The following is a 25,060-nucleotide window of genomic DNA, read 5'->3' as shown; positions in this document are numbered from 1 at the left end:
ATCCATCTCCCGCAGGAATCTGGACGCGCGAGCCTCACGTAGGCCCCACCTGCTCTTTGAGGTGACGCAGGGCTGGCCTTCTTCTTCCCTCGTACTCTAGGAGCAGAGCCTGCTCGCCTCCCGGTCCCCGAGCGTCGTCGAGGCGCTCTTCCAACTCCATCACCTCCCCAAAGGCGACGGAGCGTCCAGATGCTGCTTCGGCGTTCACGGCCCTGGAGCGGTCTTGACAGAGAACCCGAGGCGGACCTTGCCCACAACCCACCACTGAGCGAGGGAAAGGAAGTCCGCCTCCCGGCGGCGCCAGTCCACCCAGAACTCCCGCACCACCACCGCCACCAACTCCTCGTCCTGCAGGAGCGAGTTGTTGAAGTGCCAGTGGGTTGACCTGGGCTGAGCGCGGCTGAGCACGACCCTCAGGACCACCATGTGATGATCCGAGAGGGGCGGCCGGCACCACCGTGCACTCTGTGGCCTGGGGCAATCAGCCAACGGGACAGATACCACAGGTCGATGCGAGAGCGACGCATGTGCTCCCTCACCACCTGAAGCAAGGTGAAGCCGGAGCAGGTGTCCGGGTGCTGCTCACGCCAGACATCCGTCAGGTTCAGACGCAGGACGGCCTCCTGAAGGAGATCCCCTGCGCAGCCCTGCCCTCGCTGGTGCCCTTCCGATCGAGCTGGCCGAGGGTGAGGTTAAAGTCTCCCCCGAGCACCACTTCCTCATCGGGGTCCAACGAGTCCAGAAAGGCAGACAACCAGCGATAGAATACATTCTGTTCGGGCCCGCTGGCAGGGGGCCTACACGTTGACGCAATTGAGCACCGTGTCGGCGACTCCCCTCCGCCCGCAGCCTCACGTGCATATCCTGCCCGCATGACAGCCTCGATGTTCAGCACCTCCGTCTGCGAGACCTTCGAAATCAAGACGGGCCACCCCACCAGGCCCCTCCCGAGGCGTGACCGAAGACCATCTCGCCGTCCCACTCCAGTCGCCAGGCTGCTTCGGCGTCCGGAGTGGTATGGGTTTCCTGTAAAAAGGTCACCGAGTACCCGCCGCGCACGATGGCGGAAAGCACCCAGTGCCTGCAGAACCCGGTCTTGCAGCCATTGGCGTTAAAGGTGCAGAATGTGAAAGCCATTCTCTGTCAAGACGGGGTTTCAGGCGATACGCGCACGACCGGCCCCGTCACAGAGCCGGCCGAGCGCGCACGGTTTCGTAGTGACCGATGAAGAAGAAGAAGCTCTCCTCGCTGGGGGCGGGAGACGGTCGGGGAGCGGTACAGCCGCCCGCTCCGCGTCCCCCCCCCCCCCCCCGACTGGAACCGGGTGAAGCGTCCCTACCACGATCGAGGGGAGGGTTTAGAGGCGAACGACGGGGGAGAGCGGGGGCCGAGAGGGCCAGTGAGTCCCGTGCCGATGCGCGACCCTCTTTCCGTCCTCGGCCACACGCCCACTCACACTTCGCCCCGCTCCCCCCTCCTCCTTGCTGCGGAAATCCCCAGGACCTGACCCTGCGGGGGACCGGGACCTGTTCCCACGAGTTTCGGAACGAGCTCTCTCCGGGACCGAGAGCTCTTCCGGCGGTTCCTCCTGGAGGAGGACATCTGACCGCCCTCACCCTCCCTCCCGCCCCCCGCGGGACTCTGGCCCGCGTGACTGGGTGCCGGGGGAGTGGACGGGGAGGGTGCCAAGGAGGGACTGGGAGGGCGAACAAAAGAGAGGATGGAAGGGATGGGGGGAGAGGAGGGGAGCGCGAGAGAGCGGGGGGGGGCGGAAGGGAGGGGAGTGGAAGGGGAGGGGAGAAACGACGGGAAGGAGGGGGACGGTTGGGGGGTCCGGGGACGGGAGGGGAAGGGAGAGGGGAAACGGGAGGGGGAGGCCGGGAAAGCGGGGTCTGGATGATGGGGGCAGAAGAAACCGTAAGTGAGGAAGGGGGACGGAGGCGGAAGGGAGAGGATCTCCCCTCTTCCAGATCGGAGAGAGGGGGAGAGGAGTGGGGCAGGGGGAGGAAGGGGTAGGAGAGAGAGGGGGAGGGGGTGTAGGAGCCCCGACAGTAACTCTGTCAGGGACGGGTCGGAGGGCTCCAGGACCCCTACCGGAGGCGGAAGCCTGGCTGGTCCCGCGCCCTGCGGAGCCGGGGCAGGGAGGGAAAGGGAAGGGTCAGGGGGCACTGAGGCCTCCACGGCCAGAGGTTCCTCTGCCCGGCCCACCGGGCTGTCCCCCTCTGCCTAGACAGGAGGGGGGAACCGAAGTGGAGACAGGTGGCCTGGTGGGGGGCGGTGGAGGGGGCTCCTTGGCCGGGAGCACCAACGATGGCGGGGGGTTCACCCGCCTCCTGCTGGTCAGGAGGGGGCGGCGGTGGCGGGGGTGAGATTTTTGCTCAGGGGATGGGGGAGGGTGGACTTCCATGGAGGGCAGGGATGATACTATCTGTCCCTCACCCTTGGGTCCCACCTGGAGCCCGCCCGACGGGTCCCCGGTATTTTCCCCGCTTCCGGGGAGCTTCCTCCTTCCTGGCCCTCGAGGATAATCCCCGGGGCCGGCTCCGACTCCCCGCCCGGGACGTCGGGCCGAGGCTCCGAGGGCTCGTCCCCCTCACTCACGGCCTCCACGTTGACGACGACCGCTGTGGTCCCGCCCCGAGTGGACGCCCTCGAAGGAGCCGAGGCCTCGGACCCCCATGTGGAGGAGGGGTCCGGAGATGGTCGAGGGGTGGCTGCACCAGGGGGCACGGTTGGGAGGGGACTCGCTGCCGCTGCCCCCTCCCCCTCCCGCCGTGGAAGCTGGGAGGGGAGGCCGGGGCACTCCCGAAGAGAGTGCCCCAGCATGCGGCAGTTCTGGCACAGCGGCCCCTCCGCCGAACAGTATACCTTAAAAGGTATTCCCGGTACATGATGTGCTTCCACCCCTCGTAACACGCCCCCTCCGCCGGTAAACAGATCCAGGCCTGCCGGCGGTAGGAGGACACGTGCCGCAGCTCCTTTTCTCGGTGGCTTGCTGGGATGGCTGTTATGAGGGATGTAAAAGTCCCCAGGCCACTGAAGTTTAGTTTTAAGAGGGCGTCCGGAATGTGGGGCGGGACGTTAGAGAAGACGACCCGCGTCCCTTGCCCCACGATAGGCTCCACCGCATGGTGGACCCTCTCGATGACAAGTCCCTCCACCACGGCCTTGTGGACCGAGGCGAGGGACCTGACGAAAAGCACGGCCTTCCCGTGCATTCTCCCCGCCGCCACGACCTGTCGGGGCCCAACCAACTTGGCCAGGGCAGCCGAGAAGCGGAGGGGGTCTGCGGTGGCCAGCAGCTGGCAGCGCAGGCCGTGCCACAGGGTGAGGCTGGAGGAACCCGCCGCTGAAGAATAAAGACCCAGCGACGGGACGCTGCCCTCCTCTGGCTCTTGCTCCCTGGGCCGCGGCCGCGGAGTAGCTGGTTTGCACTGACACGGGGCGGGGAGGGGGGGGGGGGTGGCGGGCGGAGGCGACGTGGGGCCCCCAGAGGCTGTCGGTTGTTTGGTGGCCGTGGCGGTTTGGGCCGCCGATAACATCGGCCACGGTAGGGGAGGGGAGGGTGTGCCGCAGGAGGGGGCGGCGGACGTGGCTGCGGGCACGGTGGGGCGCCATAGCCGCAGCAGCGGCAGCAGCCCTGGCCCGCCGTGAGGTGTCACTCGCCGCCCTCTGCGGCAGGGGAGACAGAAGAGGGGGAAGAGCGGGTCCTGGGGCTCGCGTCCACGTGGCTGGGTCGCCCCGCGCCCAAGAGGGGAAGGGGGTGATTATGGTCCCATCCTCTGCCACCAGCTCGTGGATGGGGGTGAATGGGAAGGGAGTGGGCGGGGCTGCCGGGGAGCCGCCGGAAGAGGGGAGGGGCGAAGCAATGTGCTTGGCCTTCCTCGCCCTCTTCCCGGCAGGCTTCGCACCGGCGGCCGGCACCGCTTTGGCGGAAGGGTGGGTGGGAGGGGCCGATCCTCCCGCGAAGGAGGTCGGTGGGGGGTGGGGCTAGCGGGGGTGGGGCGGCCGCGGGGGCAGGGGGGCCCTCCCCTTCCGGCCGGGGGTCCGATAAAGGAGTGGCCTCTCGCGCCGCCTCGCCAGCCGAAGGAAGAGTGACAGTAGCGGCGGCCGGCGGGGGGGGGGGGCGGCTCCTTGCGCCACGGAAGACATGAAAGGGCTAAGAACAGAAAAGGACCAAACTGAAAGAAAGAGGAACGGCGAATGCGAAGTCGAAGGTAACTGAAAGGGGAGGGGGGGGTGGCCAATCCTAACCAACAGGGCAGGTGGGGGTGGGGAACAGAAAACAAGCCCGAGGGCCCAAACTCTGAATTCGAGAGTGGGGGAAAAAATAAGAAAAAGAGGAACTAAGGCAACTTGAGCCGAACTGAAACGGGTACTAAAAAGAAAGGGAGGAAGAGAAGGAGCAAAAAGAAAGAAAAGCCCTCAGGGGATAAGGAGGGGCTCTAAGGGAGAGGAAGCGCCTGGCTCCCTTTGAATACTATACGGTAGAAGGGGGAGGTCAGCACTACAAACTTCAAGAGCTGACAAGGGCCAATAAAAAATAAAAGAAGCCACAAAACTAAAAGGAACCACAAAGGAGGCAGGAAACTGGCTAGGGGGAGGGGCGGGGCAGGCAGCTGCAGGCAGCTGAGGCCAATTAACAGCTCGATACTGTAAGGCCGCGGTAGAAACAGTGCGGCAGTGTCAGGCGCACCCTTCCTCCCCGCACGCACAGTTCTCTTCACTTAGCGCCCGATACTCTCTTCTAATTGCATGCAAATGCATGCCGCGGCTGCGAAGCCTTAGGCAAGCGTTAGGACCGCGCAACCCATTTTACTGTATAGAGCGCCTATACAGTATCCTGGGTTCGCGGGCCTAACGCTTCACGGCCGCGCTGGTATCTGTTATTTCAAATGACATTTGAAATGACAGGTACCAGATGATCCCCGATGCTCAGCAAACTTTCCCCCAGCCCCCACTTACCTGCCCTGGCCCCGTCCGGTCTCCGGTGCAGCCCGTCCGGTCTCCTGCAGCCCCGTCCGGTCCCCTCCTCCTGAGGCAAAAAAAAACAAACAAAAAACCGAAAAAGTAGCAAGGCTCGGGCCTGCTACGGTAGTCCCTTCTCCCTTCTCCTCTCCGTGCGATTCTCCTCCGTGCGATCCTCCCCTCCCCTCCTCTCCGTGCGATTCTCCTCTCCGTGCGATCCTCCCCCTCCCCTCCTCTCCGTGCGATCCTCCCCTCCCCTCCTCTCCGTGCGATCCTCCCCTCCCCTCCTCTCCGTGCGATTCTCCTTTCCGTGCGATTCTCCCCTCCGTCCCTTCTCCCCTCTCCTCTCCGTGCGATTTCAGCGCTCAAGGCAGTCACCATGACTGCCTTGAGCGCTGAAATCGCACGGCCATTCATCCAGGCAGAGGGAGCCGGCCTGCCTGGATGAATGCACGGCAGTGAAGGAATGATTCTCCTCTCCGTGCGATCCTCCCCTCCCCTCCCCTCCCCTCCTCTCCGTGCGATCCTCCCCTCCCCTCCTCTCCGTGCGATTCTCCTTTCCGTGCGATTCTCCCCTCCGTCCCTTCTCCCCTCTCCTCTCCGTGCGATTTCAGCGCTCAAGGCAGTCACCGTGACTGCCTTGAGCGCTGAAATCGCATGGCCATTCATCCAGGCAGAGGGAGCCGGCCTGCCTGGATGAATGCACGGCAGTGAAGGAATGGCCGTGCGATTTCAGCGCTCAAGGCAGTGAGCGCTGAAATCGCACGGCCATTCATCCAGGCACGTGAAGTCATGTGACTACCGAAATTGCACGGGCATCCATTCCGGCGGGGGCCGTGCATTCAACCAGGCAGAGGCTCCCTCTGCCTGGATGAATGGCCGTGCGATTTCTGCGCTCAAGGCAGTCACGGCATGTGACTGCCTTGAGCGCTGAAATCGCACGGCCATTCCTTCACTGCCGTGCATTCATCCAGGCAGAGGGAGCCGGAGGCCGTTTTCGCCGTTGGCTCCCTCTGCCCGGATCCCGCCGCCCGTCTGAGACTATCGCGTGTCCACCCGCCCCCGCCGCCGCCGCCGCTTGGAACAGGCGCCCACCCGCCCGCGGCCTAGATTTTACACGCGACCACTCACTCCCCGGCTCCCGCCGCCGCCCGCCTGGACCCACGCGGCCCTCCGACAGGTATTTAAAATTTTTTATTTTTTTTTCTGACAGGTTTTTATGTGTCCCACAGCATTACATTTTCTCGATCATCTCTGTATCGCTTTTTTTTTTATTGTGTTTTATTGTGTTTCAGTATTTTAAGTGGTGTCGATGGGTTTGCTACAAGACTCACAGTCCTAACACCTACTAGGCGGAGGCGGTAAACTAACACGTTAAGGCCGCGGCAAAACAGCGGGTTACTAAGGAGATAATATCAGCGCCCGTTACAGTATCGGAGGGGAATAGCTAATTCCTTCATTAAACAGCTAATTCGTTCATTTACACATCATCTACATGCTGGGTGCGGAAAGGGTTATGTGTCTATTTTAGGAAGCGCTAAGGACGCGTGAAACTGGTGACTGTATCGCTGGATGGCCTTACTCGTCTGTATTGTGCGCTCCCAGCACGTTACAGACGGGAAATCTTCAAACCGCACGTTTACTGTATCGACCTGTAAGTAATTAGGCAGGCCAGCTGCCTGCAGCCAGGAAGGAGACACGGTAACCCAAAGAACAGCAAACAACCAGAAAATCCAGGAAGCAAAAAAGAAAAGAGGACGGAACAAAGGCAAGGAAAGGGAGAACCAAACAGGGGAGAAAGAGACAACCACTAAGGTAGGTGGACACCGTGCAAGCCAAAAAGAGAAAGGAAGGGGAGGGAGGGAACCACCAGAAGGTGGCACAAACCTCCTTGCACCCTGTTACCTCTGCCTGTAGAGAAGGCCTGCATGCCTGCAGGGCCTGCTGTCTCTGCCTGGACGCAGAGGGCAGGTGGAGGGGCCTCCGACGAGAAGGAGCAGCACCTGGGAAAAAAAAAAACAACCCAAGGAGGGGGAGGGGTGAATATGGAGAGAAGCAAACAAAACTCTAAAGAGAAGGGGGGGGGGGGGGGGGGGGGGGTCTAACCTAACCAAACCAGGGAAGGCAAAAGAAGTAAAAGAAAGAGAAGGAAAAATGCTGCAGCACCTGAATGTATGTGAAGGAGAGGGAAGGAAGGGAAGGAGGAAGGTACTGAGCCTAGGAGAGGCCACCGGAAGGCCCTGCAGGCCTGGAGTTGTGCCTGGTTGGAGAAGGCAGGCCAAAAACCACCCCACAGGCTGGAGGAAGTGGCTGGAAGCAGGAGCTGGCTCCTCAAGCAGCTGGAAAGCAGCAGCAGCTGGAAGCAGCAGGCACAGTCCGGTGTAGCAGCAGGAGGCTAGGGGCCCTGAATGTTCCACAGACTGGAGAGGTGGTCGGGGCCTGCTAGAGGCCTACTCTTCTGCAGCCTGGATGCTCTGGTGAGGGCCATGCCCTTCTCCCTAGGGGCGGGCCAGCGGCTTCTCTCCAGTCTTCTAGGGCTAGCGAGGGGTGGCCCATCTGGACTCCCCCCAGGGAGTTGCCTGCTTACAGCAGTATAAAAGCAAGTTTGCTTACCGTAAACGATGTTTCCGTAGATAGCAGGATGAATTAGCCATGCTGTCATGGGATCTGTCAATCAGGCCCGGGAGGCGGAGCTTGTCAAAGCAGAGAACAGAGCTTTGCTCTCTGCGGCTGCGCGTGTGTTCCAGCGCAGGAAAGTAATGGTAACTCTGTAACCGTCTCTTTTTAGTCAGTAAGGAGGTCCAGACAACTGATCCGTAAAGATAGACTTTTATTGCCAGCAAGATGCAGCTAAGACAAAGGCTCAGTACAACTGCATGCCCCTCCCCTCCAGGAGCAGACTCTTATGCACTTTACAGTTCTTATCTTTTACACATGCGTTCTAAGCATTGCTGAGCAAGCATATTCCGGCTGAAGGGGCTACTGACCCCCTCCCTAGACACCCTGGAACTTTCGTGAAACTTCTCCCATGTTCTGCAGGAGAGGCTGCTGGGACTTGCAGTTCTGGAAAGGAATTCGCGAGTCTGCAGTAATACAGCCCATCACATAATACATCCATTGTTCTAATCTAGGTTACAGCAGTGAAAGCTTATCAGAGAATAAGAACAGCGAAGCCAAAAAATGAAAATGTGCAATGTGCTGACAGAGAGTTTCTCAATGTCCTAATTACAGCTGTATTGCAGACTGTAAGTAAACCCGTCATGAAGCAGGGAATTCTGGTACATGAAGTCCTTTGTCAGGTTGAAGCGTTCAGACCCCTTCATTCCCCCCTTTGATACTTATCATTATTTATGAAAAGTATCACACCATCACAACGCAACTGTGGAGCTGAAAGAAACAGAAACAAGAAAAATTAGCAATTTGAGTTCTCAGGGGGCCCTAATTTCCCAAACAGTCCGATGGTTTCTTCACGGGTTTGAGACGGATGGGCCCTAATGGCTCCACCCCCCTTTGTAGCCCGAACTTGTCATGTATGGGAAGATGGCCCAGGATAAAACATGAGGATGGTTAAACAGGTTCTATAGGCTCAGAGGAATACATGTACAGTGACAGGAGCTGCGTGGCTGTTTTGCGTTCAGCAATGTCCTTCATCACCTGACGAAGGCGGTTTGAGCAAGAAAGGAATAATTCAGGGTCCTAAAAGACAAAACAGAATTAAACTGGCTGGGATAACAAACAAGCTCTTAAATCCACTGATCATGGAAAACCAACCACGGAATCCATTGGTCCAGTCCCAAGCACTATTCCACTGCTGGACAGGGACGTGTTCCATCTTGACCATGCGATCAGTGATGTCTTGGATAACCTTGTTTTGGTCATCTACCTGTAAACAACAATTGGAGAGGTTAAATGTTCCACAAACCCTCCTTCCTGGGCCAGAGGGTAATCTAAAACCAATCTATTCTGGTACACTGCAGTCATAATTTTGGTATTTTGTTTTGCCCAGAGTTTAAGAGCGAAAGCAGTCGTTGGTGATGAGCTCCAGGACTGCCTGAAGCCTGATGATTCGATGCAATTAATACTGCTTGGAAGGGTTCCCGAGTTGCCCCTTTTTGCTGCTTCATCTGCTCTCTGATTTCCTTGACAATAGGGTTTGATTTCCTGGTGTGTGCTTTGCAATGCATTACAGCCACCTTGCGAGGTAGCCAAACTGCGTCTAGTAATTCACGTACTTCTGATGCATTGTTCAATTGTTTTCCCTCTATAATGCTCCATGCACTTGAATTGTAAGGAAGGCATATTTAGAGTCTGTATAGATATTTACAGTTTTCCTTCTGCCAACTGCAGAGCTCGAGTAAGGGCAATTAGTTCAGCTTTTTGTGCAGACGTTCCTGGGGGAAGAGGTTGAGCCTCAATGATTTCATCTTCGGATACAACAGCATATCCAGCAGAACGTATCTCATGAATGATTTGGCTGCTCCCATCAGTTAATAAAGTCCAAGCTCCTTGCCAGGGTTGATCCCTCAGGTCTGGTCTACTGGAATGTATTGTAGTCATGACTTCTTCACAATCATGGGCAACTGGTTCAGGTGCCGGCATAAGAGTGGCCGGGTTCAAGTTTTTGCTGTCTTGTATTTGAATTTCAGGTGTTTCACACAGTAAGGCTTAATACTTGACGAGACGTGAATTAGTCATCCATTTTGGTCCATGGGTCTCTAGCAGTCCTTGAATGGTGTGGGGAGTTGTTACGTTCAGAGTTTGACCAAAAGTTAATTTGACTGCTTCTGGAATTAGTAAGCATGCAGCCGCAATGCTTTGAAGGCAACCAGGCCATCCTTTTGCAACATTGTCCATTCCTTTTGAGAGATATGCAACAGGTCGCTCCCATGAGCCTAGAGTTTGAGTCAATACCCCAATGGCCATTCCTTTCTTTTCATCGACGAATAGATGGAATGGTTTCATTACATCTGGCAATCCTAAAGCAGGTGGTTCAATTAAGGCTTCTTTTAATTGACGTAAGCTTGCTAGCTCGTGTCCTTCCCATTGAAAAGTTTGAGACTCTGATTCCTTACCCCGCAACTTGTCGTACAGGGGTTGGGCCATAACTGCATAGTTAGCAATCCACAGTCTACAGTATCCTGCAGCTCCAAGGAACGCTCGGAGTTCCTTCTTACAAGTGGGTACAGGTTGACCTCGTATTGAACTGGTGCGAGAAATTCCCAGACAACGGGTTCCTCCACGTATTTGGAAGCCTAAATATTCTACTTCCAACTCACAGATTTGCGCTTTCTTTTTACTTGCACGATATCCTTTTGAGTACAACGTCTTTAGCAGCTGAAGAGTGGATACTTCACATTCGAGGTACGTTTCTCGAAACACCAGAAGATCATCCACGTATTGTATTACTGGCCCATACATGACTTGGTACATCTTCAAGTCTTTTGCCAGTTGCTCACCGAACAGCGTAGGTGAGTGCCTAAACCCTTGAGGCAAACGAGTCCATGTGTACTGCTGCTTTATTCCAGTAGGTGCATTTTCCCATGTGAAAGCAAAAATCTTCTGACATTCCTCCGCCACCGGGACGGAGAAGAAGGCATCTTTGAGATCAATGACACTGTACCACTTTGATGCAGGAGAGACTTGAGCCAAGATTGAATACGGATTTGGGACGAGGGCTACTAGATCTGCTACTTGACTATTCACTTTTCTTAAGTCTTGTACTGGTCGATAGTCATTAGATCCAGGCTTCTTTACTGGCAACAAAGGGGTGTTCCAAGCAGATCGGATTCGTCGGAGAATGCCCAAGTCGTACAGTCTCTGCAGATGTATCTGGATTCCTTGCCTGGCCATATATGGAATGGGGTATTGAGGTTGATTAATCACCTGTGCATTCTGTTTCATCTCTATCCATATGGGGGTAGCGTCGATAGCTATCCCTCCCGGGTTCTGTTCGAACCATACTTGGGGTACACTATCCATCAGTTGTCTTCGTTTTTGTTGAGGGGGGTGTTGTTTTCATATCGATGTTCGATGGTTCGTTCGACTATGGGAAGATGTTAGGGGTGTGCATTCGGATTGACCGCATTAGTAAAACGCAACTCATATTTTTTTTTTACTTAAAAAATTGATTCGACATAAACGATCGGATTTCCCACATATCGAACATAGATATGTTCGATATGTGGGAAATCGCGATTGTTGAGCCAAAATAAAAATATAAACCCCCTCACCCTCCTTAATCCCCCCCCCCCCCCGACTTACCACAACTCCCTGGTGATGGAGCGAGGAGTGAGGACGCCATTTCTGCAATCCTTGGCGAGAAGCATGTGACGTCGGCGGCACGTCGAGTGACGCCGGCGTCACGTGATTCCCGGCTCGTTCGCGCCGGACGGCTCGTTCGGCCCAAAAAGAACTTTTGGCCAGCTTGGGGGGGCCTCCTGACCCCCCCAAGCTGGCCAAAAGTTCTTTTTGGGCCGAACGAGCCGTCCGGCGCGAACGAGCCGGGAATCACGTGGCGCCGCGTCACTCAGACGCGACGTCACGTGATTCCCGGCAAGTTCGCGCCGGACGGCTCGTTCGGCGCGAACAAGCCGGGAATCACGTGACGCCGACGTCACGTGATTCCCGGCAAGTTCGCGCCGGACGGCTCGTTCGGCCCAAAAAGAACTTTTGGCCAGCTTGGGGGGGTCAGGAGGCCCCCCCAAGCTGGCCAAAAGTTCTTTTTGGGCCGAACGAGCCGTCCGGCGCGAACGAGCCGGGAATCACGTGACGCCGCGTCACTCGACGTGCCACCGACGTCACATGCTTCTCGCCAAGGATTGCAGAAATGACGTCCTCACTCCTCGCTCGATCACCAGGGAGTTGTGGTAAGTCTGGGGGGGGGATTAAGGAGGGTGAGGGGGTTTAATTTTTTTTTTTGCACATATGTACATATACCCAACTCATTGGATTTTTTTTATGTCCATATTGGCCGCAAGTGGGACCCCCTTTCGGACATAAAAAATATGAACATAAAATTTTGCTCTGCACATCCCTAGAAGATGTAGTCTCCATTCTTCTTGGAGGGGACAGATGAGTATCACTGGATGGTCCCCGAAGGAGGCTTTAACTTCCCCTGTTGGTTGAAATCTCAATGTGGTCTGAGGCTTACACAGCAGGTTCCATCCGATAAGGGATACCATGGTCCCGCCTACTTGTATACTTCATTCTTTCTGCAGAGGGGCAGTGAGTACCTGACCTGAGGCACCCACTATAGAAACAGTCTCTTTCGTCGGGGGGGGCCGATTGGTGCAGTCATGACAGATCGTTGGCCTCTGAGTCCAACAGGCCCCTGATTTTTGTTGTGTTACCTCGTGGATCTCCACCAGAGGGTCAGTGGGGATTCTTCCCTCCCGGTCTCTTCAGGCTGTATGCTCCTTGTCGCCTCCCCCGTCATCTGCCAGTGGGGGTTGTCCGATCTCCTTCCTCCTCAGCCCCTTTGTGTCGGTGCAGGTCCATTTTTCTCGTTAGTATTCACTGCAGGGCTCCCGTATTTCTTTTGCCATTCTTCACAGTCTCTCTTCCAATGGCCTTCATTTTTGCAGTACGCACACTGATTCTTTCCCAAAGGGGGGTCTTGTTCCCCCTCCTCTTCGCGGTCTGCCATTGTCTTGGCTCCTTCCCGTCCGCGTGTCCTCGAGAGCGGCGGCTAACAGTCACTTTCTCCTTCATGTCTCTACTTGCTTCTCTCTTTTCTCTTCCACTTCTCTATTTCCACATACCTGGTCTGCTATAGCTTTTAACTGGCTGAGGCTCATGCCCTCAAAGCCTTCGGCCTTCTGCAGCTTCTTTCGGATGTCGGGTCTCTATTATTAAGTTCCTGGTTGCAGGGACGGGCCCTTTTCTTCTCTTCCTGATCCCTGTTCCCATACATCTCAAAATACGATGAAAAGATCACAGTCCATCTGGAAATTGAATAGGTGACCTGCGCCTGGAGGCAAATCAGTTCTGACGAGGCTGAGAAGCTGCAAAACATTGCTTCCTTCATACTTGTAAGTTTGGCATTGGGTTAATTCAATAAAGTCAACCTGGATCTGCAGGCAAGGATCCAGGGGGGGGCGCTTTAGGTGTGCAGGAGTGATGATCAAACCCTTGGAAGCCTTGTATCAATTACATTGCAAACACTAAGAACATATGGTAATAGCCAGAGCCCAGCCCCCACCAGTGGTCAAAGAACATAATTGCAATATATATATATATATGTGTGTGTGTGTGGGGGCTACTACTTTATCATTTGGGCCGACTCATATTTGCTCTTGTTCCTAATCTTGCATAGTGGCCCCTTCTCTTGCCCACAACTTCCAATAATCCTTATCTTGCGCCTGCCACTGAATCAAAATTTTTAATATTAAGTCTTTGTTTTCTCCGTTTTTGTTTTTTTTTTTTTTACAAACGGCATCCTGTAATTCCCACAGTCAGCGCTGCACATGCTTGGCTGTCTTATCTTGCCAGTTCCTTAAAACAGGGAGTAGCTCTGCATATTTAACTACTGCTAGCCAAAGAAGCAACAAGAAAAACTTTAACAAAGAACCCATTCTTAATCATTTCTCTAAATTTCCCAGAGACAGCTTCAAAATAAACTGCGTCAGCAAAAGAGAGTTCATACTTTATCATGCGTTCCAATGTAACTTTTAAATAACAGATAATATATAGGAGACAAGTAAGAACAATAATTAACATGGTATTAGAGAATAGAAAGATAAGCATAGGGAGGACACTGGGATAGAAGATATGAGAAAACTGAAAGCTTCTGATTAACAACGCCAGCATTGAAATGCACAGCCATATTGAATGCACTACGCACTGGCTCAACGTCTTTTTTTTTTTTTTTCCTCTGGCTCGATTCCCTCCTCTCTCCTGTAATTATCTCTGCCGTTAACCCTTAACTGCCATCAAGTTCTAAACTTCAACACCAGTAAATGCATTCTCCAGTAATCAAATCAGTATTTTAACTTAACACTGTACATTAATTTGTTGTATAGTAGTCTTGTGCAGCATCTGTAAACCAAAATCTCTTCTTATTAGGGTTTAAAACAATTAAAACAATTAAAAAAATCCCTGGTACATGTGCTTGCAATTCACAGATAGCAGTTACATACATTACAATCCTTAATTAATAATGGGGACTTCCAGTTCCCCATTTTGTGCGCCTGAGCCACCATTACGAGGGCGGCTCCCTCCACTAACTTCTTTGCCCACGACGGAGGATTTTCAATAACTGCAATCCAAGCAGTTATGTACGCTATATCCTCAGGGCAACCCGGATTCCCTTCTTCACTAACTATTTTCTGGACCCTTGTGGCCGTTTGGAAATCGAAAGTTCCTACCGGAGGCCAATTTACACACAAACTGGGCCACCTATGGGTGCATCGTTGAATCATTCCGGGTTTAGTACATTTATGTCTATCGAACACTTCCCTATAGTGTTCCGTCATGACTTTTAATGGAGTCGAACCGCCCCCTCCCATCAGGATAGAATTCACAGACAAAGGAGGGAAGGGAAGACGGATAGGTAAGGGGTCCGTACCCGTCAGACACAAAAGGGTCACAATCACCCCGACTAGGACGCGGTCAGCCCGGCCTAGAACTGCGAGGCCATTCACTCTCTTTCACACAACAAGAAACCTATTCCCACTATCGTATGCGTTACTTCTTTTTCCTCTTTTTATGCGCGTGGCTTTCGGAATGCAATTCCTACCAAACCACCGCTTGGGGTGTGATCAAAGCCCCCTCGGTCCCCTCACGGATGGACCGGTTATTTGCTACTCTTTTAGCTATTCTTCACTTTTCCCATCATTCCCATAATACTCGCCTGCAGGGGTCTTCCGAACGTCATGAAAGCCTTCTTCCCGGATCACCAGCCCAAAGGTCTCAGAGGATCTCCGTGGAATGACCCCCTCAGATACCTGATCACTGAACTCAGCGGTGGCCACTCACCAGGCAAGTCTGGGGGATCACTCCGCCACAAAATCCCCTGGACCAACTGGGGGGCTAAAATAGCGTCCCCGGTACCTCCTGGCTGAGGCTCGCCAAATGTAACCGTCTCTTTTTAGTCAGTAAGGAGGTCCAGACAACTGATCCGTAAAGATAGACTTTTATTGCCAGCAAGATGCAGCTAAGACAAAGGCTCAGTACAACTGCATGCCCCTCCCCTCCAGGAGCAGACTCTTATGCACTTTACAGTTCTTATCTTTTACACATGCGTTCTAAGCATTGCTGAGCAAGCATATTCCGGCTGAAGGGGCTACTGACCCCCTCCCTAGACACCCTGGAACTTTCGTGAAACTTCTCCCATGTTCTGCAGGAGAGGCTGCTGGGACTTGCAGTTCTGGAAAGGAATTTGCGAGTCTGCAGTAATACAGCCCATCACATAATACATCCATTGTTCTAATCTAGGTTACAGCAGTGAAAGCTTATCAGAGAATAAGAACAGCGAAGCCAAAAAATGAAAATGTGCAATGTGCTGACAGAGAGTTTCTCAATGTCCTAATTACAGCTGTATTGCAGACTGTAAGTAAACCCGTCATGAAGCAGGGAATTCTGGTACATGAAGTCCTTTGTCAGGTTGAAGCGTTCAGACCCCTTCAACTCCTCAGTCTGTAATAAAGCTGTAGTGTAGTCGAAGACTTGGTGACTGCCAGGGAGGAGGGTGGGTCAGCATGGCTAATTCATCCTGCTATCTACGGAAACATCGTTTACGGTAAGCAAACTTGCTTTTTCCCGTCGATAGCAGGGCTGAATTAGCCATGCTGTCATGGGAGTCCAAAGCTCCCGATCACGTCATTTGTGACATATATCGATTGAGATCGAATGTCGGTATATAAAAATAATAAATTTAATTTAAAAATATATGGTTGGACGTGATCTGTGACAGTGTGGCAGTCACCGAGGTCAGGAAGATAGAGATTGCAGTATTGCTTGCCCTATCTTCGCATCCGTGGCTGCTTGTTGGTCAAGGCAGTAATGAGATGTGAAGGTATGCAGTGATGACCATGTAGCTGCCTTGCAGATGTCTATGGGTTGCACATTCTTCAGGTGTGCTAAGGATTTTGCTACTGCTCTGACTTGGTGAGCTTTAGGAGTAGACTGTAAATGTAAATTCTGTTTGTCGTAGCAGAATTTGATGCACTGTGCTATCCAACTGGAGATGGTGCGTTTAGCCACTGGCAGTCCAGGTGCCTTCGGGTCGTAGGAAACAAAGAGTTGAGAAACACGGGAATCCGAGTTCGTCCTTTCTTTGTAGTGTGTTAAAGCTCTCTTACAATCCAGTGTGTGCAGTAGCTTTTCCCTATCGTTTGCATGAGGTTTAGGGAAAAATATTGGTAAATCCATTGTCTGATTGAGATGGAATGGGGTAATTACTTTCGGTAGGAAGGATGGGTGAGTTCGTAGAACTACCTTCTGTTGATGAAATTGTAAGTATGGAGGATAATGGACCAAAGCTTGTAACTCACTAACTCTTCATGCTGATGTTACCGCAACCAGGAATACCACCTTCCAAGTGAGGTATTTAATGTGTGCTGAGTCCATAGGTTCAAATGGAGAAAGCATGAGCTGTTCCAGAACTATGTTGAGGTTCCATGTAACTGGAGGTTTGGATACCGGAGGACGAATGTGTGTTAAACCCTTTATGAAACGAGTCAGTAATGGGTGATTGGATATAGGAATGTCATTGATTGGTCTATGATAGGCGCCTATGGTGCTGAGGTAAACTCTGATGGATGATGTTGCTAGACCAGCTACATATAGTGTATGAAGATAATCAATGAGAAATTCCGGGGAGCAGTCCAATGGTGGTACACCGTTGGAAGTGCATCAGGCCGAGTAGCGTTTCCATTTATAGCTATAATTTTTCCTGGTGGAGAGTTTCCTTGATTGTAACAAAATGAATTGTGCTGAAGTGGAAACTCCTTGTTCTGTTAGAAGGAGCCTTTCAATCTCCAAGCTGTCAAGTGTAGAGATGAATGTAGCGGGTGTAGTAGTGTTCCTTGATCTTGGCTGAGAAGATCTTGACGATTCGGTAATAGAATTGGATCCTTGATGGATAGTCGACGTAGGAAACTGTACCATGGTTGCCTCGGCCATGCCGGGGCTATGAGTATCAGTTGAGCTTTGTCCGTTATGCACTTCTGAATTGTTCTTGTTATGAGAGGTATGGGAGGAAAGGCATAGAGAAGGCCTGTCATCCACGGAATGAGGAAGGCATCTTGAGCAATCCTGAATTGGCTTGGTCTTATCGAGCAGAATTTGGGAACTTGAGAATTGATCTCTGTTGCAAAGAGATCTATGGAAGGTGTCCCCCACTGCAGAAATATGTTCTGGACTACTTCTGTATTGAGTGTCCATTCGTGGGGATGAAAGATGCGGCTTAGTCTGTCCGCTCTTGTGTTTGCAATTCCCGGAAGGTAAGTTGCCTGTAGATGTATGCAATTCTTGTGAGCGTGTTCGAAGATTGTCAGGGTCTCCTTGCAGAGGGACCATGAACCGGACCCTCCTTGTTTGTTGATGTAAAACATCGCTACTTGGTTGTCCGTGTAGATCATGACTCTGCGTCCCTTCAGGTGGTCTTGGAAGACTCGCAATGCATTGCGAATCGCTCTGAGTTCCAATAGATTTATTTGTAAATTTTGTTCTGAGATTGTCCTTAACCCTTGGGTTTCGTAAATCTCGAGGTGAGCCCCCCATCCCTTGCGAGACGCATCTGTGGTTAGGACTGCATTGTGAGGAGGGGGGCTGAACAACGCTCCCTTGGACAAGGTGGAGTCTAGGAGCCACCATACTATATCTTTTTTCATTTCTGCGGTTAGCAATACCTTCTGTGTCAATGGTTGTGAATGCTGTTTCCATTGTCGTTTTAGACCCCATTGTAGGCGTCTCATGTGTAGCCTGGTGTTGGGAACCATGAAATTCGCCGCTGCCATGTGGCCCAGAATTACCAGGACTTGTCTTGCTGAAGGTCTCTGAGTATGTTTCAAGGTGTGCAGAAGTTGACGGAAATGTGATATTCTGTCGTCTGGGAGGTATGCTCTGTTGCACGTCGTGTCCAGGCATGCGCCTATGAACTGTAACTGCTGTGTTGGTTGTAGATGTGATTTCTGAAAATTTATCACCAACCCTAGTTCTTGCAAGCAATGTATCTCCCGATTGAGGTGATCCTGTAAGATGTTCGGAGTTGAGGCGATTATGAGCCAATCGTCCAGATATGGAAAGATGGTTATACCTTGTTTCCTGAGATGAGCCACCATGCATTTGGTGAAAACTCTGGGTGCCGCCGAAAGTCCAAAGGGAAGAACTTTGTACTGGTAGTGTTGATGTCTGTATCGAAAGCACAGGTAGCGCCACGAGGCATTCACGGAGCGCCACAGAGGCATTCACGGAGCGGGATGCCAGTGGCCAGTGGTTTGTGTTCCACCTTCACGGAGCGGAAGGATGGAGGGCTGCCATCTCCAAAAAAACCCCCAAAAACAAAACAACAAAAAAACAAAACAAAAAACAAACAAACAAACAAAACAGAGGTGAGTAAGAGTATGGGGCAGGGGTGTGGCCGCTTGTTGCGGCGGTTGCTACCCCTGATTGAGCTGGATGATCACTGGGATGCGGATACGGCGCTGCTGTCTGCATTGGTGGAGGGGTGGAAGGGAATTGGGGCCGGAGGGTGCTGGAAATAAATAAATAAACTGCGTAGCTTGCTGGGCAGACTGGATGGGCCGTTTGGTCTTCTTCTGCCGTCATTTCTATGTTTCTATGTTTCTATGTAATGTGCGTGTAAGCATCCTTCAGATCGATGGAGCACATCCAATCGTTGGTTTGAATGAGAGGAAGAATTGACTTCAATGATACCATCTTGAATTTCTCCTTGATGAGAAATTTGTTCAACTCCCTTAGGTCTAGTATTGGGCGAAGGCCCCCAGACTTCATTGGTATGAGGAAGTACGGGGAATAAAATGCTGCTAAATTGGGATGTGGATGGATTTGTCGAATTGCTTGTTGTTTGCGAAGTGAAGCAATTTCCTCCCCCAGTTGTGGATGGGAATTGTAGATCTTGAGTGTGGAAAGATGAGGCAAGATGGGTTTTGTTACAAATTGGAGTTGGTAGCCTTGACATACTATCTCCAGCACCCATTGATCTGATATTATTGTTTCCCAGACATTCATGCAAGCACGAATTCTGCCTGGAGGAGCTTGATGTTGTGGTGGCGGCTGAGTAACTAAAAAGATGACGTTGGTTTTGCTGCAGTCGTCGGCTGTTGTGCCTGTTGCCTCTGGTTACGTGTTTTACCTCTTCGTTGATTTGAGGTATTGGTTTGTGGAGCAGGACATTGGTAGGCAGGGTATGGCTGCGTACGAAAAGATTGATAAGATCTATAGGGTCTTCTGCCATAGGATTGCCTACGGGTAGACCCCACATAGCGACGTGTAGTCGAATAAATAGGATGTGATGCTAGCGATTGTACTGCTAGAGCTTCGTCCTTTAATTTACTTACTGCTTCCTGGAATTTCTCTCCGAACAGGTTATCTCCTGTACATGGGAGATTTGTTAGTTTTTCGTGCAAGTCTTCACGTATCGAACTGGAACGTAACCATGCTAGTCTGTGGGCTGCGATGGCTGTTGCAGATGCCCTGGATGATGTTTCATGTGCTTCGTAGATTGATCTCAAGAGGTGTCGAGAACATTCCTCCATGTCATGAAGAGGCTGAGGTATCTGTTCCGCCATTGAGGAATGAGTACTTTTCATAGCTTGCATGCATTCATAGAGGTATTGCACCATGTAGAACTGATGTTGCATAATTCCTGCAGTTAACATCGAGTTATGGAATATTTTCCTGCCAAACTTATCTAAATATTTGTTGTCTTTTACTGGTGGAAAGTTGGTATGCAACTTTGTCTTTTTGAATCTTTGCATCGCCGACTCTACTACAAGTGATGCATGAGGCAGTTGTGGTAGAGTGTATAGTGACACTTTCTTCATATGAAATTTTATGTCTGTTTTCCTGGAAATGGCTGCTATTGTATACGGGGCCTCCCAGGATTTTTGTAAGACTGAATGCAGGATATCTTGTGGTGGAAGAGATGTTGGTTCCACTTGAGTATCAAAAATCTTTAGAAGACCAAGGGTTTCTGCCCTAGGGTCTGTCTCTTTTTGGACCTCTAGATGTAGAATGGAACCCATTTTTTCTAAGAATTTTGGGTATGTTAGGTCTTCAGGAGGGGAATACGGTTCCTGTATGTGGTCCTGCAGGTCTGAGAGACATCCCACCGATGATGAAGGGGATGTTTGTATTAGGGATGTGAATCGTTTTTTGACGATTTAAAATATCGTCCGATATATTTTAAATCGTCAAAAATCGTTAGGGCCACGATACAATACCAATTCCCCCGATTTATCGTCAAAAAATCGTAAATCGGGGGAAGGGGGAGGGCAGGAAAACCGGCACACTAAAACCCCCTAAAACCCACCCCCGACCCTTTAAATTAAATCCCCCACCCTCCCGAACCCCCCCCCCCAAATGCCTTAAATTACCCTGGGGTCCAGCGGCGGTCCATAGCTAAATCGGGGGAAGGGGGAGGGCAGGAAAACCGGCACACTAAATCCCCCTAAAACCCACCCCCGACCCTTTAAATTAAATCCCCCCCCCCAAATGCCTTAAAGTACCCTGGGGTCCAGCGGCGGTCCGAAACGGGCCGAAACCGGCACACTAAATCCCCCTAAAACCCACCCCCGACCCTTTAAATTAAATCCCCCCCTCCCGAACCCCCCCAAATGCCTTAAAGTACCCTGGGGTCCAGCGGCGGTCCGAAACGGGCTCCTGCTGTTGAAGCGTGTTGTCTTCAGCCGGCGCCATTTTGCAAAATGGCCGCCGCAAAATGGCGGCGGCCATAGACCAACACGATTCGACCGCAGGAGGTCGCTTCCGGACCCCCGCTGGACTTTTGGCAAGTCTTGTGGGGGTCAGGAGGCCCCCCCAAGCTGGCCAAAAGTCTCTGGGGGTCCAGCGGGCGTCCGGGAACGATCTCCTGCTGCGAATCGTTTTCCGTACGGATAATGGCGCCGGCCATACGCGTATGGCCGGCGCCATTTTCCGTACGGAAAATGGCGCCGGCAGGAGATCGACTGCAGGAGGTCGTTCAGCGAGGGTTCCGGACCTCCGCTGAACGACCTCCTGCAGTCGATCTCCTGCCGGCGCCATTTTCCGTACGGAAAATGGCGCCGGCCATACGCATATGGCCGGCGCCATTATCCATACGGAAAACGATTTGCGGCAGGAGATCGCTTCCGGATGCCCGCTGGACCCCCAGAGACTTTTGGCCAGCTTGGGGCCTCCTGACCCCCACAAGACTTGCCAAAAGTCCAGCGGGGGTCCGGAAGCGACCTCCTGCGGTCGAATCGTGTTGGTCTATGGCCGCCGCCATTTTGCGGCGGCCATTTTGCAAAATGGCGCCGGCTGAAGACAACACGCTTCAACAGCAGGAGCGTTTCGGACCGCCGCTGGACCCCAGGGTACTTTAAGGCATTTGGGGGGGTTCGGGAGGGGGGGGGATTTAATTTAAAGGGTCGGGGGTGGGTTTTAGGGGGATTTAGTGTGCCGGTTTTCGGCCCATTTCGGACCGCCGCTGGACCCCAGGGTACTTTAAGGCATTTGGGGGGGTTCGGGAGGGGGGGGATTTAATTTAAAGGGTCGGGGGTGGGTTTTAGGGGGATTTAGGGTGCCAGTTTTCCTGCCCTCCCCCTTCCCCCGATTTAGCTATGGACCGCCGCTGGATCCCAGGGTAATTTAAGGCATTTGGGGATGGGGGATTTAATTTAAAGGGTCGGGGGTGGGTTTTAGGGGGTTTTAGTGTGCCGGTTCACGATTTTAACGATTTTCACGATATTCTAAATACCCAAATGGCAACGATACGATTCCCTCCCCCTCCCAGCCGAAATCGATCGTTAAGACGATCGAGGACACGATTCACATCTCTAGTTTGTATTGAAGGAGAATCTAAAGATGTCTCCTGGTTATGAGTTGGTGAGGTTGGTTGGTCTAACATGGGAGATGTCGGTGGGTTTGTCAACTGCTGTTCAGTAGTTTGTGCTCTATGTTGTGTAGCATTTTCATCAGCAGTATTAGTCATTTGAAATGATGATTGAAGCGTCTCGTAAAAGCCTGCTAAAGATTGAGATAGTTGGTATAAAGCTTCTCTTGTATGAGAAGGCATTATCATACGACTGTCTGGTTGTTGAGTGATAACTGGTTGAGGTGAAGTTGTAGGAACTTCTCTATCTCCTTGTAGTTTATTGATTGAACTATTCCTTGAATATTCTGAATCTGAAGAAGTGCGCGAGGAAGAAATTTGTACTATTTTCCTCTTTGAGCAGGTATGAGCTTTACGAGGTGATATAGAAGTAGAAGGACTTATCTCCCATGTAGCACTCCTCTTTGGTAATTTATTACGGTGGGAGTGACTTGAATACTCGTGATATTCATCAGATGATGTATCAGTATCCGTGGCTCCAGTCTCTGGAGAAGAGCTGTGTGAAGGATACCGTTTCCGCTTCAAGCTCGTTCCATGCGCAGATTTTGATCTATGCGTTGATTTAGATTTATGCGCAGTTTTATGCTTACGCGCATATGTGGAATTATGCGCAGATATGCGCGTATGCGCGACTGTAGACTTATGCGCACTTGTATATCTGTGCGTGGAAGTAGATTCATGCGCAGTAGTAGATGTGCGCATATCTTTTTGATGCGGCGCGCACATGGGTCATCGGCGCCAAAGTGTTTGGCGCCGTGCGCATAAGTTTCATTGTAGTCGGCGCCATATGCGCAAGTTTCTTCGGCGCCGAACGCGCAGTGTTTTCCGGCGCCGTACACACAGGGTTCTCTGGCGCCATACGCGCAGGGTTCTCTGGCGCCGTACGTGTAGGGTTCTCCGGTGCCATGTGTTTCTTCTGCGCCATGCGCGCCGGAAGCTGTAAGCTGCGCGCAGACTCCTTTCTCGGCGCCGATATGTCGTTCTGCGCAGACAGCGTCATAGGCACAGAAGTCTTCGGCGCTGAGGATTCCACCTCAGATGAGGTATGTTGTGGCTCTGTAGGCACTGGGGATTTTCGAGAACCCACTGGCCTTTGTCTTTTTTCCTTTCCTTTACCTCCTATAGTGGAGGACTTAGGATCCAACTTTAAAGTTTTCCTTTTTGGTGGAGCCGATGAAGTGATTGGGCCAGGCGATGAATGAGCCTCCGACGGATCTCGTGAGGCAAAAAGTTCCTGCAGCCTGTAGGCCCTTTGTTTTAATGCTCTGGGTGACATCTTAGAGCAATACTCACAGTTGTCTCGATTATGACTTGGTCCGAGACATTTATAACAGCGGTCGTGTCCGTCCGTGACCGACATACTTTTTCCACAGCTACAGGGTTTGAACCCCGGTTTTGACATTTTTTTTTTTTATTTCTGTTTTTAAAACTGAGGAGAGTTCAGCTCCGCGTGCGATCCCGCTCGCGGAAAAAACAGACTGAGGAGATACCGTTACTTTTCTGCGCGGGAACACACGCGCAGCCACAGAGAGCAAAGTTCTGTTCTCTGCTTTGACAAGCTCCGCCTCCCGGGCCTGATTGACAGATCCCATGACAGCATGGCTAATTCCGCCCTGCTATCGACGGGAAAAAGGATCTTCACTTCAGTTCCTGTTTGCCTTTGGATTGGATGCCATGCTTGTCCAGGTTCCCACTGGGTTCTTTTATTGATGGTGCCATGTCCTGTGTCGCTACCTGTTTCCTGATATTTTTTCCTGATCCCGATGTTCCAGTCCTGTTGCTCCTGACTGTCGGTGTGCAGTACCCTGCTCCTGACTGCCGGTGTGCAGTACCTTGTTCCTGATTCTTCAGTACCTCTTACCCTTCCTGCGCTGGCCCTGCTCCCGCGGATGTAGGACAGGGTGGTCCGTGACCAGGCCAGTGGTACTGGCTGTGAAGGGCGCCCTGAGGGACTGTGCCAGTGTCTCAACCTTCCAAGTTCCTTACCTTGTTTCAGAGTCTACGTCTACAGTACCTTGTTCCAGAATCTACATCTACAGTACCTTGTTCCAGAGTCTATGCTACAGTACCTTGTTCCAGAGTCTTCGTCTTCAGTGCCTTGTTTTGGAGCCTTCTATGTTTTAAGTTCTTCCTCTGCCCTCATCTTCTGTCTGGCCTGCCGCCTATTGCCGTTACCCAGCTGCAGGTCCGAAAGGGCTTGGAACGGTCGGAGGACTGTTCATTGACCAACACTATGTTGCTGGTCATCCTGAGGTGGGCAGGTTCAGTTGAGGATCGGACCTTCAGTTCTTGTCTTTTACCTTGTCCTGCTCCTGGCTACCCATACTCGCACCAGCTTACCTCCCACAGTGTGTCTTGGGGCTCCTCCCTGAGTCACGCCATGGCTCAAGGGCTCAACACCTGCTTTAGAGGTGACTGCGCTCCTCGCGCTCGTAACAGGGGTAACTGGCTGATACGGCTTTTACTACCCTTAATCATTAAAGCCCAAATTTTAAAAGCCCTGCATGTGTAAAAATCGGGAGTTATATGTATGGCTGGGTCCTACGCGCACCGTACGCATTTTCAAAAGGACCCAGCCACGTGCGTAACCCCCGATACCTGCACAAGTGCCGGGCCGGGCTGGGATGAGCAGGGTCTGGGTGGGGAGGGGCTGGGCAGGGGACAAGTTGGGACAACGCCATTAGATACTGTTGCGGGGAAGCGCGTGCTGGTTTACTTCTCTTCCAGAGGAGCAGTAAGTATAAAAACCAAAAATTGGGGATAGGTAGGGTAGGTTTAGGGGTCGGGGAGGAGAGGGAAAGAGGGAGGAAGGATAGGATTAGGGTTAGGGAAGTTCCTTAATTGGAGTGGACTGGGAAGGAACTGGGAAAAAGGCCGATCGCATTGCTACGCATAATTGAAAAATCCCCCCCCCCCCCCCCGAACACGTGAATGGGGCATCCGCCCGCAAATGCGTACGCCGATTATACTATCAGGCGTGTATGTGCACACAGATATCGTATTTTATAACATACTCGCGGTGACGCACGCATGTTA

The sequence above is a fragment of the Rhinatrema bivittatum genome, chromosome 2, assembly GCF_901001135.1.
Source record: "Rhinatrema bivittatum chromosome 2, aRhiBiv1.1, whole genome shotgun sequence".
Lineage (NCBI taxonomy): Eukaryota > Metazoa > Chordata > Amphibia > Gymnophiona > Rhinatrematidae > Rhinatrema > Rhinatrema bivittatum.
Note: the sequence above shows the minus strand (reverse complement) of the source record.